Below are 16,484 nucleotides of genomic sequence, written 5' to 3'. Positions count from 1 at the left end.
GAAGTGCTTTCTCATAACTTTCTTTAGCCTTCTGATGTTCACCGAGTGAATGAAACACATGTCCTAGCCTGCCATAAGTGTTTGCTTATTCACTTCTGAGGCCAATTGTTTTATTGATAGAAACTACGCTTTCAAAAAGTTTCTTGGCCTCTGCAAACCTATTTGTTCGTTCATATTTGTCTCCCAGTTCCATCATTGATTTTCCAGCATTGCATAATATGCCAATAAGTTTGTTGGTGTATCTTACTGCATTTGTGTAACCAGAGATTGCGTAGTATACATTAAATATTACCTCAGAAACATCAAGGCCTTTAATATCTACGTCTAGGTTGTTGAGTAAGATGACACATTCATCACAAAAATCAGAGGCTGGTATACCACGATCCGTTTTCAGAAGATATGTGGCAACATCCAAACCTATGCTGATTTTCTCCAGGATTTCACGCGCGTTATTCATCGCTCTTTTGTGTTTAACAGAATGCCTTCCTGAAATGGAAAAAGTGGAAATACAGAAAACTTAAATAACTAAATTAGATGATGACTTTTGGAAGCCATCTCTGTGCAACTATTTTTAAGGCAGAGCACTCACTTGCCATGAACGCTTGTTGGTTTAAGCGCAGCATTCCTTTTTTTCGTTTTCCATTGCTAATGATTCGTGCATGTAAACAACAATTGTGGACAAATTTTTTTGTAAAAATGTGTAAAAACATCCAATTTTGAGACCCAGCCTATCGCGGGGGGGGGGGGGAGGGGGATGGGGGGGATGGGTGGTGGGTGAGTGCCTCTCCGAGCCTTTACTACATTTAAAATTTATATTTCAACTAGTATTTTCTCTAACCCTCAAAATCCCGAAAGTATGCGACCCCGCTCTAGTAACTCTGTTGTAAATTCAACCCCATAATAGTCAATCCAGCGCTGAAAATACCATCTTACCAGGGTGCACATCTTCATTAGCCGGCTATTACTAGAATTTATCCCCCCCCCCTTATCCCTGGTTTCGACTCCCAGCCGCATCTCTCGCTCGTATCAGTGTCACATTGGATACAAAGTACTGGAGATAATTTTATTTCGGGGGGGGGAGGGGGGGAGGGGGGAATGGAAAACTTTTGTTGTTTTACGATAACTTGCAGCTGACCTCCCCCCCTATGGTTCTGAAAATAAGATAAGATAAGATAAGATAAACTTTATTTATACACGGTATTTCCATCAGTTGTTAATTATCTATAAAGGTATATGTATCTTCCTAACTATAATAAAATCTAATAATAACAATTCAAATAAAAGAAACAAATAAAAAAATCTGCTTTTCATGGAGGTCGTGTCCAAAATTTATTTAAAATTAAGATATTACTTTAAAACTGTGGCGACTTAATTTAGATTTGAAATCGGTCAGTGAAGACGCTTGTCTTAGGTCTAAGGGTAAGTCGTTCCACAAGTGAGCTCCGCTGTACAAAAAACTTCTCTTAAGGTGGTCTTCCACTCAAATTTTAAAAAAATTCAGTTTATGCTTTACCTAAGTTATTTAAGTACCATTGGAGAGATCACCTCAAACTGATACTTTTAAGAATTTTGATAGACATGTCGTTGCCATGGTAACCAAGTTTTGGGCCCCCAACTGTGAAAATAATGGTGTTCTTGTAAAAAGGATATCTCAAGAACTAGCGGTCCTATTCACCTGAAATTGGTATCAAAACTAAGTACAAAGATGGCTTTATGTCATGAACCTCAGAAAACCCATATTTTTTATGCCAAGCTATTATAAAATTGCAACTGTTCCTTGATTACAACATTTTTGTTTGTATTATCACCATGGATACATCTGTCAACAACCATGTAACTAAAAATCACTAATAATTTTAGGTTCACAACACAGAATTATACTCAAGCAAACCTCCCTGAAAATTTCATCCCTTTTGGTTTAATACTTTTCAAGAAATCCTTTTTGCCGTGACGGGCACTCTCTCAAAATTGCAAAACTGAGAAAATCAAGTTTAAAGATTTAAGTTGATCAATCAAAATAATCACTAAAGCAACTGGTGCCTTTTGGAAAGTTTAAGCTAAGCTCTTTGATGTTCTCATTAAAATGCACCAGGTGCATATATGTCACCCTCCTTTTCCTGGGATTTGTCATTTTTTTTCTTTCTTTTTCCCCTGAGTAGCCTCCTCCTTGTCTTGTTCTTCTCTTGGAACTTGTATTCAGCTTTCAAAACACGAATCTTGTCCAACTGCTGGCATTCATTTATACAGAATTCACCTGGGGGAATTCCAAGACTCTCAAACACTTTAATAGCTGCTCTTGAACCAATATTAAAGTGAGCGACAGCATCATAAACCCCCAGCTGCAGTACTTCAGAACCAACAAACACCCCCTTTGGCACACGCTCCCAAACCATACCATTGAGTGACTCATTCTGGTTTTGAGTCTTGCCATCAAGACATTTGCTGAGAAGGCTGTCCTCACTCAACCTTTTATAAATGGGTTTGATTTCCTCTCTGACATCTAAAGGTAGGCCAGTTCCATGTTTGAAAGTGTTTGTCCTATTGACCTTGTCCCGCTGAAAACCACACCAGCTTTCAGGACCCTCAGGGCAATGCCCATGGTAATTACTGTCTGCAGAAGAAGCACAGTGAAACAAGCTGGCATAAATTGCCTTCTTCATGGCAGCAAGATCACCTGAGTTGCTTCGAATGGCAATTCCATAGTAATTTTGCAGTCTGTCAATCATGGCATCTGTCAGCCTGCACTCACACAGCCATTTAAAGAAGAAAAGCCTCTTCTCTGCCATGTTCCATCAACAGACACTCCACATCTTGCTATGCCCTCATCTGAACCTGGCTTGATATCGTGAATCTCTCTTGCAGTATCACGCATTGTCTCCAGTGAGATCTTCTTTACTGCTCGGAGTATTTCTTTATTATGGCGAGCATATGGTGTAGGTCTAGGAGGTGGCGGCATGTTCATAAGTCCACAAAACCTCTTACCTGTCGCACGTCCACAACCAACAGATCTTGAAGCATACACAAATCTTCTGTTTACTTCAAAGAAACGGCCTATTTGAGCTGAAGTAAAGAATTCCATAGACCAACCACACGAGCAGCAAAGCAAACGAAGATTCGAGGCACAACCTTTGCGTTTCATAGCTTGCTCTTGTAAAATTAAATCACAAACAAAGCATTCTTTGCATGGCATACATTCCATCACAGAAGACAAAATTCTCATATCTACAAACCGAAATCCACTTATGATTGACTCCTTACACTCCTTGATACCCTCAGAAGATGCGGTGGTCAGACCTGCTGGAATCTTGCGGGCAGAAGCTGAACATTCTTTCCCAAGACCTTTGGTGCTGACACTCGTTTTTTTCCTTCTTCGAACGCTTCGATTCAGTAGAGTACTGGTTTCCACGATATTTACGCTTTTTTGTGTAACCAGAACGAGCCTTTGGTGGCATTGATAAATAAATTATCAAGCAAAATCGCAATAGGAATAGAGTGAACGAATACGACCAAAATGGTGGATGATAAGTTGGGAAATAGTGTCGCCACATATCATCCGCCATTTTGGGTGCTCGTAACTCACTGCATGTATGCCTGATTGAAATGTCAATAAACAACGGGAATAACCAGGGAGGGGTCCCAGGAGAAATTCCGTCGTTTCCTTTTGACTGCAACTGCGTTTTGTTTTCATAAACAAACCGTTGCTATGGTCGTTGCTAAGGTGAAAATTCATACTCGCTAAGGAATTTAGCAAAATTTTTGACTTTACCTCCTGAATATGGAAAAAAGGAAGCTGTAGAATGAAAGAGTAATGGTTAAAGATACCAAAAAGCACCATTTTCAAAATGAAAGTTTTTTGACAAAAAATACAAATTTTTGAGTGGAAGACCACCTTAAGATAATCAGTTCGAGGTTTGTGATCCCTCCCAAAATCCTCCACCCCCTTTAGGCGATCATTTATAGCCCGTGTCTTAGATGGAAAAACAATAAATAAATAATTTCAAACTGGTCCATATTAATACTGATTCCTTCGGCTGGCTGATGTTTTATCTGCGCGCAAGTAATTCAGATGAAACATGTCAAAAGTATTTCAGATTTAAAACTTGTTTTTTTTTAATTCATTGAGTCGGTAGTTTAATTTCTGTCACAGAACACTATTGTATTCTTTTCTCAACCACCGCATAGGCTCACTTTGGGCAGACATGCAGTGAAATTTATTTTTGACGCCTAGAATGATTTGTTGAATATCTTTATTTAAGGAGACTCCATAGGGTTTTTTGACCGCGCGAGATCTGGGTGCGAACATAGCGCGAGCTTTAAAAGTGTCATTATGCAAAAAAACATGGCGGCTAGATACGATCGCACAATCGTCATCTGAAATGGTTTGTGAAAAACAGTTGAACACAATGCAGTTTTTATGTGATGGAATCAAGGGTTTCCAGCATAGGCCTCTGGAAAAGAGGTCAACTGAACAGAAAAGACCGTGGGAAAGATTGTCAAAAGGGGCCAGATGCCGTGACATAGTCGAAAGTTTACGCATACTCAGGGCAAACCCAAGCGGGCAAGACGGGCCCAGGATTCGCTTCATATTGCCTGCGGACGCTGCCAGCTCTATAATAAATGGTAGTGTTATAAAATAAGGACTTCACTGATCCGAAAACACTCTACACTAGTCTTACAACATGCAAAGAAAAAGATTGGAGATTTTGCATTTTTTTTTGCTCTTAAAATTTGATCTGCCTTGTTTCTTATTAAACTTCCAACTCTCAGAGGTAATTTTCAAGTAGCTTCTCCTTTGCAATATCAAAGCATTAAAACGCAAACAGGTGATGAGAAAACAGAAACTGATCAGCTCAAGGATGTCATCTCACCCAACATCAAATTCTCTAAACTTGTTTTAAAGGAAATGTATAGGAGCAAGAAGGGAGAATTACTAATCAGATCTTGGAGTTAAGGGTTTAAGGGTGGCGTAGTCCGATATTTTTAGCTCATAGATTTATGTTTATTGTGGCGGAAAATCTCCCTCATTTTCTGTGATTCCTTGGATCTCTTATACTCCTATCACTGATTGAAACAAGTTCTCGTACAAAGCAAATTTTTTTAGTTTTAGAGTAGGAAAATAACATTTTTCTAATGGTTAATTTTTTTAAGCTGCTTACCTTACACACAAACACGCGCGGAGTTTAATGCGTTGATGGCGTGACAAACATAAACCAAAAGCAAGAAACTGAAATAAAACCCCAAAAAAAATATGAATGCAAATAGCAAGAGTCACGCGGGTAAAGAACAAAATATTGATTTGAACGATAAAAAAAAAATCCCTGCTCCTCCAAATCGTCACCAGTTCTAAGAGGGTCTCAATGGGGTGATAGCTTTTACGGCTAATGGTTAATTTCCTTCCATTACAATTAAAAGAACATTTTTACCGGTTAATTTCTCACGATATCTGGTGAGAATTTGTCAATTTTTACGCCGAACGGCTAATTTTCCTGGCATTTTACAGCTACCGGTCAACTCCATTTACCCCACTTAAAAATCTCCTATCACCAAATTTAGGCAAGTCTAACTCAGAAACATGTCAGGATTTAGAGACTGAGTTTAAATGAATTAGTCTCAGCCTACTTACTTTTTGAAATACGCAAAGTTTCCCAGTTCACTATCCTGATCATTTGATGAATGAAACCAAATAAAGATGCTCCCTGAAAAACAAAGATTTATGAAAATAGCCAGTGTTATCAAAAAAACAAAACAAAATAATAATAATAATAATAATAATAATAGCAATAATAATTACCAATGCAGACCGAGATGAGATAAATAAAATCTTTCTCTACTTCTGAGATTGTTTGTAATGCTGGATGCTGTATCATAAATATTTCACTGCGCTTCGGTCCAAAATATTTCAGTTTTCAGAGACGAGAGAAGAATATTACTCAATTTCATTCTTCTTCTTCTTCCCTTGCAAAAATAAATCCTCTCTTTCGGTGTTATTTCTGATCGTATGACAAACGGAACCAAAATTAATAATCTAAAAAAAACAAAATTCCTGCAAAATAAAGATTGGAGAAAAATAACTCGGATGAAGAGAAATGACGGCCTTGTTCGGTAAAATAATAATAATAACAATAATCAAATCCCTAAAAGAATATTATAACATCTGTTGCTTTCTTTTTCCTCATTTCTATTTCTTAAAGAAGAAACCTCTGACAGAAAAGAGAAGTTATATCACCAATGATGATACGCACGTATTTTTCACAAGATATCATCAAGATTTCACTACTAATTCTGCTTACTGTCTCCCATACAGTTATTGTGATCTTAGTTTGGAGAATTTGTTATTGGATCAACTTAAAATCTCCTGACTGATATTTTTATTATTATTATTCTCATCACTTGTCCGCTTGATGTTGTACTGATATTGTGAGGAGAAATTCTGTCTTGGTCACTCATGGGAGCTAAAGTGTTAACCTATTAAAAGAAAACGGAAAGAGGACTTAAAAGTGATCTTCACCCCTTACACCAGTTTCGAAGACTTCAGAGCTAATAGCGGAGCTCGCAGAGCGTAGCCCCATAATTTTACAAAATAGTAGTAACCCATTAAGCCGAAAAAATTTGGACTTACGACCGTACGACCGTACGACCGTACGACCGACCGTACAAGATGCTACTTTTAACATGCGTGGTCAACTGTACCGCGGGCACACCAAACGCCACGGCTTTGTGTAGTAAGTAGTCTAGTGGTCAGTGCACTGAACTCCGAGTTGGACGACTTGGGTTCTAGTCCTGGCCGGGGCAAGGCGTTGTGCCCTTAAGACGTGCGGGAAAAAAAATGCGAGCTCCGCTTATAGGCTTGGCTAAATCTATATATTACGAAGGTTATTGAGGGGAAACCAGCAGGGAACACCCACGCATTTTCCTGAAAACGGTTGTGGTATTTTGCAAGAATTAACGCATTTTGTAAGACGCAATGCAGAAATTTGTGGCAAGATCGAGTTACGCATGTTGTAATGATGGCTACAACATAATCATCGGTCTACGCAATCTCTATTTGTGGAATAATACCTTTTTTGCAAGAGCAACATACTACAATTTGCTTTAGGATGAAATTTCAAAACATAGGCATGCTATGCATGCAAGAGTTATTTTTTGTAGGGTGAGTCGATTACTTAAAACATTGTAAGTGGTCTACATTCTTACAAAAGGAAAGAAGGGTATTAACGCGGAAAAGAACGAAAATGTCGAATTACCTCACACACGGTTATTTTGTGATAGATTATGTGTGTTGTGCGAATAAATGTAACCAAAAATAAGCTGTATTGGTGCCACGGATACCTGTACAAAATGCAGACAGCAGACTGCAGACCGGATACAAAATATAGACTGCAGAGTGGGTACAAAATGCAGACTGAGAATCTGAAGAGTTTTTACGTCTGTTATATAATAACATGTCATCTTACAGCTTACCGAGCGTCACGCAATCGCTTTTCCGCGATCAGCGTTCACGATTATTTGCACTATTGTGGTATATTGTGGCCCATTTCTTGATGAAAATCGATCGTAATATAATTTCGAGCCTTCAACGTAGTCCTTTTACTTTGCACGCGAGTTGGTTGGTGTGATGTTTGTACAGATTTTACCAACGTAGGAAAAGTAGGTGACGTGACTAAGTGATGGTAAAGCAAGCTTAAAACGGCAGAAATTGCCAGAAACTACAACGGATACACAGGGTATGAGTAAGTTTTATTGATTTTACGAGAAAATGTTCATATTTCGAAATATTTATCGTTGTAAATCGACCATATTTCGTTCCCTATACTATTCCTTATAACGTGTTCAAATTTTCAACGGTTCCTCTCGTAACTTAACACCGAGTCACACAACGCGTGACGCGTTCATGAATTAATCGTTGGCTTTTTCTCCAGGCGTCAGCTTGGGCCGCCTGTGACAAGACAATTGCGTAAACAATACTTGACATAATAACATTAGACACAAGAAACACAGGATTTTGTATCATGTATTTATTAAAAAGAATATCCATACAACTACAATGAACACAAACATAAGATTCACCTTTCTGATCGTGAAATTAATACCACTCGCACTGTTATCGTAACTACGTTTCGTGGCATCAAGTGAATCCAACATGGCGTCTTTCTTCACAAGCAGTTTGCATCCATTAGAGTTTTGTTCTTCAGTCTCACGGTAGTAGTGTTGTTCAATAGATTGCATAGAGTATATGCAGTTTGGTTTCAGATTTCAGACTTTGCCTTATACAACTAGACCCTGTGAGCAGGGTAACTGGGATACCTGGGTGGTACTGGATCCGTGGAATCAAGTGTAGTGATACTACGCGTGTCGGACTAGTATACTGAAATAGTGAGCTCAAGTCTGGCCAAGGGCATACACCTGTCTCAAAACATAGGCATGCTATGCATGCAAGATATATTTTTTCTAGGGTAGGTGGATTACTTGAAACATTGTAAGTGGTCTACATTCTTACAAAAGGAAAGAAGATTATTAACGCGGGAAAGAATGAAAATGTCGAATTACCTCACACACAGGTATTTTGTGGTAGATTATGTGTGTTGTGCGAATAAATGTAACCAAAAATAAACTGTATTGGTGCCACGGATACCTGTTGGTACAAAATGTAGACAGCAGACTGCAGACCGGATACAAAATATAGACTGCAGAGTGGGTAAAAAATGCAGACTGGGAATCTGAAGAGTTTTTACGTCTGGTATATAATAACATGTCATCTTACAGCTTACCGAGCGTCACGCAATCGCTTTTCCGCGATCAGCCTTCACGATTATTTGCACTATTGTGGAAAATTCCTGGCCCATTTCTTGATGAAAATCGATCGTAATATAATTTCAAGCCTTCAACATAGTCTTCTTACTTTGCGCGCGAGTTGGTTGGTGTGATGTCTGTACAGATTTTACCAATGTAATAAAAGTAGATGACGTGAATAATAGTGATGGTAAAGCAAGCTTAAAACGGCAACAATCGCCAGAAACTACAACGGATACACAGGGTATGAGTAAGTTTTATTGATTTTTCGAGAAAAATCTTCATATTTCGAAACATTTATCGTTGTAAATCGACCATATTTCGTTCCCTATACTATTCCTTATAACGTGTTCAAATTTTCAACGGTTCCTAGAATAACTTACTCTGAGTCACACAACGCGTGACGCGTTCGTGAATTAATCGTTGGCTCTTTCTCGAAACGTGACCTTGGGTCGCCTGTGACAAGACAATTGCGTAAACAATACTTGACATAATAACATTATACATAAAAAAACACGGGATTTTGGATCATGTATTTATTAAAAAAGAATATCCATACAACTACAATGAAAACAAACATAAGATTCACCTCTCTGATCGTGAAATTAATACCATTCGCACTGTTATCGTAGCTACGTTCCCTGGCATCAAGTGAATCCAACATGGCGTCTTCCTTCACTAGCAGTTTGCATCCATTTGAATTTTGTTCTTCAGTCTCACGGTAGTAGTGTTGTTCAATAGATTGCGTAGAGTATATGCTGTTTGGTTTCAGATTTCAGATTTTGCTTTTTACAACGAGTTTACGTTTTCAATTAAGACATTGGTATACTTGGCATACAAGACATACAAGGCATTCAATGCTTTCATGGCTTTCAAGCGTTCGCGATTCTGTCCGATCCAAAATTACCGCTCAATAACATCTTTTTGTGTGGATTGGCCGCGAACAATACGACTTGTGTATGCGTCTATAAGTATTTTGAGCGTTTGCCCCATAATGCTCCAGATGATCGTAATCCAATTACGTTGAAATACAAAACGACTGACAAAATAGTTTTATGGGCAAAAATCTCGTGTTCGTCATGTGACCCGGCCCTGTCCGTGCATGACAACGTCAATCATCATCAAGATAGCACGCGTGATAAGCATGTGAACACCTCATTGGATCACAGTTAGTTGTCATGGTTTTGAGGGCCCAATGACCTCTGGGTACTATTGCGCAATTTTTCCATTTTGTGGCGGAGGAAAAAAACAAAAAAACAAAAAAAAAAAAGACGACAAAAAAACAAAGGCATTTTATGACTGGGCTACCACAGGTATCCCAGTAACAAGTGTACGTTTTTTAACTAAGACATTGGCATACTTGGCATACAAGGCATAAAAGGCATACAAAGCATTCAAGGCTTTCAAGGCTTTCAAGCGTTCGCGACTCAATTCGTTCCAAAATTACCGTTCAATAACATCTTTTAGTGTGGATTGGCCGCGAACAATACGACTTGTGTATGCGTCTGTAAGTATTTGGAGCGTTTGCGCCATAATGCTCCAGGTGATCGTAATCCAAACACGTTGAAATACAAAACGACTGACAAAAGAGTTTTATAAGCAAAAATCTCGCGGTTCGTCATGCGAACGTCGCAGGTTTTTACACCAACGATTAGTCAATAGTTGATTCGAGGAACCCTTCTCTTTGCACTCTTTAACCTCATTCCCAGTGTCTCTCTTCTTCCCTTCCCTTCTCTCGAAAGGATGGGAAGATTAAAGACCTGATGGGGAAACGAGGTTGTGCAGTTTCTCACTCTTCATCATAACTCCAGAGATGCACATTTTGAAATTTAGTCACATCTTATCTTTCTTTTGTTTTCATTGGTTTATTAGGAGCAAGGTTTAATTGTTATTATTTTAACATGTTATTTTGTATTCTCTTGCAGTTTAATCAATACTCTCATCGATGTCAATGGGAAGAGAAGAGAAAAGAAGTAGAAGACGAAATCAGACAGACGAAATTTTTTTACCTCAAGAGGGAAAGTTGGAAGTTAGTTTTTGAGGTAGCAACTGTAATTTAACGCCGTTAACTGTGTTTCAGTATAAATTCGTGAATATATTTCATCTGGCAAATTCAGAATTTTGGGGTCGTGACAAAACAAAGCTTACACTGAACAATTTTGACCAGTTAGGATCTCAGTCTAGTATTGCAGAAAATTTGTTACTTCATTGAAGGTGAATTATAAATTTCTTTTGACGGAACTTGTAGATTTTATATTACATCGTTTACAAAATTATTTTGTAAGTACAGTGACATAGCAAGAAACTTTCCTTTCAAATTTTTTGATGCAACTGGCTGTTAATTTAGTAATTGGGCTTTCTCAATTCTTGCGTGGCGAAATTCAAGGACTCGGTTGTGTTTTTTTGTGAAAATAGTTTTGTTTTCAAATTGTGATTCAAAGCATTTCAATCAATAATTCATATGTATTAACATAGTCAGAGTTATCTGATTTCTGCTGTTTATAGTCTTTAAATCTTAAGTTTCCTTTACAAAGTTAGATCTCGCACTTGCTAATTTATCTATAATGCTCTGCTGTAAAATTATCACTTGTTCACTTAATAATAAAGAACTGTGTCAAATAAATTAATTTACAAACAAATGCAGATTTTGTCTCTACTTCATTGTCTTTTATCAATTGTACAATAAGCAAAAAAGAATTCGCGCTTTTAAAAGGGCCTGGTAACAAGTCAAAATATAGGCTATCTCTTTTACTTTTTTTTTGCGTATGGAGGGTTGCCGAGAGGAAAAAAATTTCTGCGAATTTGAACGGAATCTAGTGTTAAAACAAAATATATACTTGTTTCTTTTGATGGGAGAAAATCGATTGCACGATGCAAGATTTTTCCCGCCGAAAGACTTAGTATATTTTTTTAGTCACACCGGACACAACTCAAAAAGGCAGACTTTTTTTCCAAAGAAAATTTTCCCACCAAGAGACTTAGTTTTTTTTACTCATTCGTGGGACTGGCCCCTTTAAAAGCGCAGAATATTTGATAAATCATTATTTCTAGCTTGCAAACATCACTCTCCAAGGCGTGATTCTAACGGATGCATCTAAGAGACGCGACTTTATTTCCTTTAATTCAAGCAATAAACTTGGTGGATCTTCGGACATATCGTCATGAAACTTCTGCAATCACCTTTCAGACCTGAAATTAAAAGAACTGATTTAATCGCAATGTTTCCGAGAATAATTTGAGCTGATTATCGATAGGCTTTCTAACCTATCTCTTAAGCTTGCGTGTTTCATATACTCATTTCAAGTCATGTGATAACGCTATACAGAACTGTTTCTTTCCAATTTCCTCTTATTCACCTAGTCACGTGCATGTGTACGCATAACTTACAAAAGATAGAGCTGGGAATCCTTTTGAGATAGGGCTAGATACAAAAATTCAGGGTTTTTTTTTCAAGGATTTATAGAGCATTTAAGGATTTTAATAATATTAAAAAAAATACAGCCGATAGCATAAAAAACAAATTTACTTGGTTCTTCCTCCACTGTTTCCAAGCAGGCTCCTCAAAATGCCTCTATGAAAATGCCAAATTCTGCTAACTGTTTCTAGTCGTTATTGTTTGTTTGAAATAGACAAACGTGAGGAGACAAAGCTGACGAACCACTAAAATTGTCTTGTAAATAAATAATTATTTTGAAACAGTTTGAAGGTACTTCCATGCAAATTCACCACCTGCAGGCAGGAATATGGCATTTTATATAAATTATGTGATTATTTCGAAAAAGATCTTAGAGAAAATTTCGAGACTTTTTGAGACAAAAATGGTATTTAGACACAATTTTTGGAGAATTTCCGGATATACTTTTAGGCCGTCTTTGGGATTTTTGTATCTAGGCCTACCTTGAGAACTGGAATGGGCGACACAAAACATGAAAGCTGAAGAATTTTATGAAGAAATTTCCTGTATTATCTTCAACTTCCTCGCTAAACCGATCTCAAAGGTTTTGAAGTTGGAACAACAAAATAATTACTCTAAAATCAAGGCTGGTCCTGGGGAGCTTTGGTAATTGTCATAAAAAGGGTTGCAGCTTGTTGCAAATTAACGGGTAAAGGTCATAATTTGCATTCTCGAGTAATAGGCTTCATGCACGCTTTTATCAATTTATCTTTTTTTCCTTTCAAAGAATTTTTTTTCTCTATTTCCCTAATCTAAAGGGGATAAATTGTACACCAAAAATACGCAAAAGGTATAGGTCGGCGTCCTTGTTCAAGAGCTAAAGACAATCGTTCCTCTTTACCTCGTCCATTGACTGAAAAACAATATCGCGTTCTCAGAATATATGAAATGCGCGCGCGCCTATTTGCCTGATCACGTAATGTGAACGCAAGAATGTACAAATAAGCACGAAATGATAAACTTGGAAACGTAGAAAATGTCAGCACTCAGACATAAGTCGTTACAATTTGCAACCAGCTTTCCATAAATGAAAAAGCTTACAGCCACGACGTTGAAATTACCTAATCCCAAAACAGAACGATTAGAAAACTCTACCGATGCATCGAAACTGACCAATCACAGCTGACAACGTTTCTTGAGTCTTGCAGGCAATAACAATAATTTTCTCGAATCAGATTTTAATCTTAACAAATTACGACTTTTTTTATAATGATGATTTCTGCTCAGGCTGTACAAAAGCAAATTTCAGCTACCCTCTCATGGACAATCGTGCTACATGGGTTCGAGCCAGAGAAATAACAGAGATTCTGAAAATTCCCAAATCGCTTATAGCCGAAAATGTTTTTTTATTGGTTTTCATCCTAGCTCAATGCCGACCTGAGGAAGTTAGCAGTAAACATGGTCCCATTCCGTCGCCTGCATTTCCTCATCTCAGGCTTTGCACCGCTGACCAGCCGAAACACTCAGCAATACTGTGTCCGAGTTAACCCATCAGATGTTCGCTTCATCTTGCGGCCCGTCTCTCCCCTCCCCCTTCCCCACTACGCTCAGGCCATTTTTTTTTCTTTTTACGAGACTGTTCGTGCCATCGCGCATGGGCCGAGCGGGCGCTGGGCCACGACTTTCGTCTCATACGATCCTAGCACTGGTCAATAAATGCTTTGAAACGGCTGATAAATAAAACTTCGACATTTAAATGAAAAAGTCAACTTTCATTGATCTAGTTTGGCATGTAAAAACTGAAGCACGTTTCATTTGTAAAGTGTCAACTCAAAAATAAATGGGGCAGAATTCAAGCAAGACAGTAAAAAAGTAAACGAAACTAGATGAAAAGCACTTCAACGACGAATTCGCTTGCAAAATCCAAAGCTAAGGAGGTTGGCGTAGATTTTCGAAAGGGATCGACAAGTGACGTCATATTCGTCTAGATTTTAGAAATCGTATCAAGAAAATCATCATCCGGCGGTCGGAATGATAAAAGAGCATTAAAATTTAGCCGTTAGGCGTAAAAAAAGGTTAACCATGAAAGTTTTTCTTATCTATACGATGTGTCATCTTGAACGTGTCAAAATCTTAGACTATTATGTGTTTTTTCTTCTGGCCAAAGCGGGAAAATAGAGAGTAACTCTTTATCAATCCAACAGGACCGCCCCGTCACTAGCTGGCATCAGGCTTGAAAATACAAAAAGATCTGTTCATATGACGTAATCTGTATAAAAAAAATGCACATAAGGTTCAACCCCCGTTGGAAAAATAAGATTTCCATATAACCCCGTGTGATAACGCGATTAGCTAAGGTTGGCATTGCGAGAGACATTGATACCATGAGGATGGCCGGCTAGTATTATGTTATTGTCTTCTGCTAAAATATCTTCGGGATAATATACTATGGCCGAGATTTTTGTCTGAGTACATGGAGTTATAAACGTAATTCAAAATGGCGTCTGTCGCCGTAGGCTAAAATAATCTGGCTTGTTTTTTCATTCTTTTTTGTTCCATCCTCGATCCAATACACCCGTGTAGACCTTACAAACGATGAGGAAATATGCGTAAGAATCCTCAATTGGAAAAAAAAGGGCTTCAAAGTATTGAAATCGACTTGTGTTGACCACAATCCCAAAGATAGATATGGAAATATTTTGTCGGACCGTTCTCTAAAATCATCAAGGTGGTTTTTTCTTCTTTTCGCTCCGTTCTTGATCAAAATACAAATTTGTACGAAAAGAAAACGTACAGAAGAATACTCAACTGGAAAGAAACGGATTTCAAAGTCTTAAAATCGAAGATGACAACAGTTCCTACGATAGATATGGAAATAATTTGTTGCGCCGCGTGAACTACTTTAATTCTTGTTCAAGTTGATTTTCGAGTGTCTAATTGCTTGCCATATGACTGTATGTTACACATATTTTGGCAATTGGTTTACGATTTCACTTGATTTGACTTCTACAAGCGATTTCATTCTTTCCTCAAAGAATTTCATCAAACTCTTAGAGATTTCATTCTTTCCTCAAGTCGCCTATCTGATTTGGCCATATTTTACGCGTTTAGCCACTTATCTACCACTTTCTAAGGTTTTTGCAGAATTAATTTGACACGACCTTTTTTTTTGTCACGCAATCACCTTGTGAGCTATTTCGCTCCTGGGGCGCGAATCTTTGTTTTTCATTCCCTTTGCGGTTTTGCAACCCGCTCAAGTGTTCCGCAACAAAACCGTCCGTTTTGCAAAGTAGTCATACGACCTCGGTTGTAAAATCGCCTACTTATTAATCAACATGTTCTCAAGCAAGCTCGAGTTAACACTTCAATAGCATCTAGTTACAATAACATGGACAACCCTTATGCGAATAAATATATTTTTGATTTCAGACAAACCTTTGACACGAGTTATACTGTTGCATAAAGTTGTTCATCAGCTATGATGTGGTCAGTATTTAGCGAGTAGGTCAATGTGTTCAACGTCTCTCATGGCGGCAGATCTGTCTTTAGCATAACATGTGATCACAGTGTTGAGCTGTTTGTCTTCGGAGCTTCGGGTAAGATATCCGCAAATTTATATCCGAAATTTTTAGTTTCGCTACGTTCTCGTTGCAATCGCCGTTGTGGTTTGCATTTTGCTGGTAAGGGTTGCTGATAAGCAGAAGAAGCGCCAGGTAAGGGCGGCATGCATGAGGCAAGCACGAGACTAGTACATGGTACGCGCAGGGTCAGCCCGAGGAGAGCGCGGGACGGGCGTGAGACGCACGAGTGGAGAGGTGAAGACGTGGAAAACAATCGCTTAATAGTCTTCACGCATAATTGCGTCATTTCCAGGAAATTCAGATTTTCTAAAGCTAGAATTGCTCTGGATATGTAAGTATAGGGATTTGAGGGGACTACGTAAAGGAGTCAAGTTCCCTTCGCTAGCCCAACTCATCCCCAGTTTTCTTCAAGACTCAGGCAACCGGCGTAAACAGGACTAGAGCGCGATGTGCAAGGGGGGCCATCACCCAATTCGTAGATCAGGAACAATCAATCGAGCAGTCTCCCCTTCTCGGCGATATCCATTGCGCGAGTCAAAAGAAAATCAGCGGGGGAAAAAAAAAAGGAAAAGAAAAAAAGAACTGATGTTGGCCGATTCACTCCTAAGGTTCTGAGCAGCGCGCCGACATTGTTTTCCCGCCGAATTGTGTTTTCACTCGCGCGACGGAATTCGCCGAAAAAGAAAAACTTCTCGTAGTCTAAACACTCAGTGAACACG

The 16,484-nt window shown here is 38.4% G+C and overlaps 1 pseudogene across 1 annotated transcript; it reads right to left on the bottom strand.

The window, feature by feature from the left end:
• Positions 1-1,459: 1,459 nt before the first annotated feature.
• On the bottom strand, positions 1,460-3,548 carry LOC149044829 (uncharacterized; annotated as a pseudogene). Its single transcript, XR_016186799.1, has one exon. The product of XR_016186799.1 is annotated as an uncharacterized LOC149044829 (transcript).
• Positions 3,549-16,484: the final 12,936 nt, after the last annotated feature.

This window comes from Pocillopora damicornis, chromosome 5 (assembly GCF_964200805.1).
Source record: "Pocillopora damicornis chromosome 5, jaPocDami1.2, whole genome shotgun sequence".
In the NCBI taxonomy this organism is placed as follows: domain Eukaryota; kingdom Metazoa; phylum Cnidaria; class Anthozoa; order Scleractinia; family Pocilloporidae; genus Pocillopora; species Pocillopora damicornis.
Note: the sequence above shows the minus strand (reverse complement) of the source record. Positions and strands in the feature narration are given on the sequence as shown.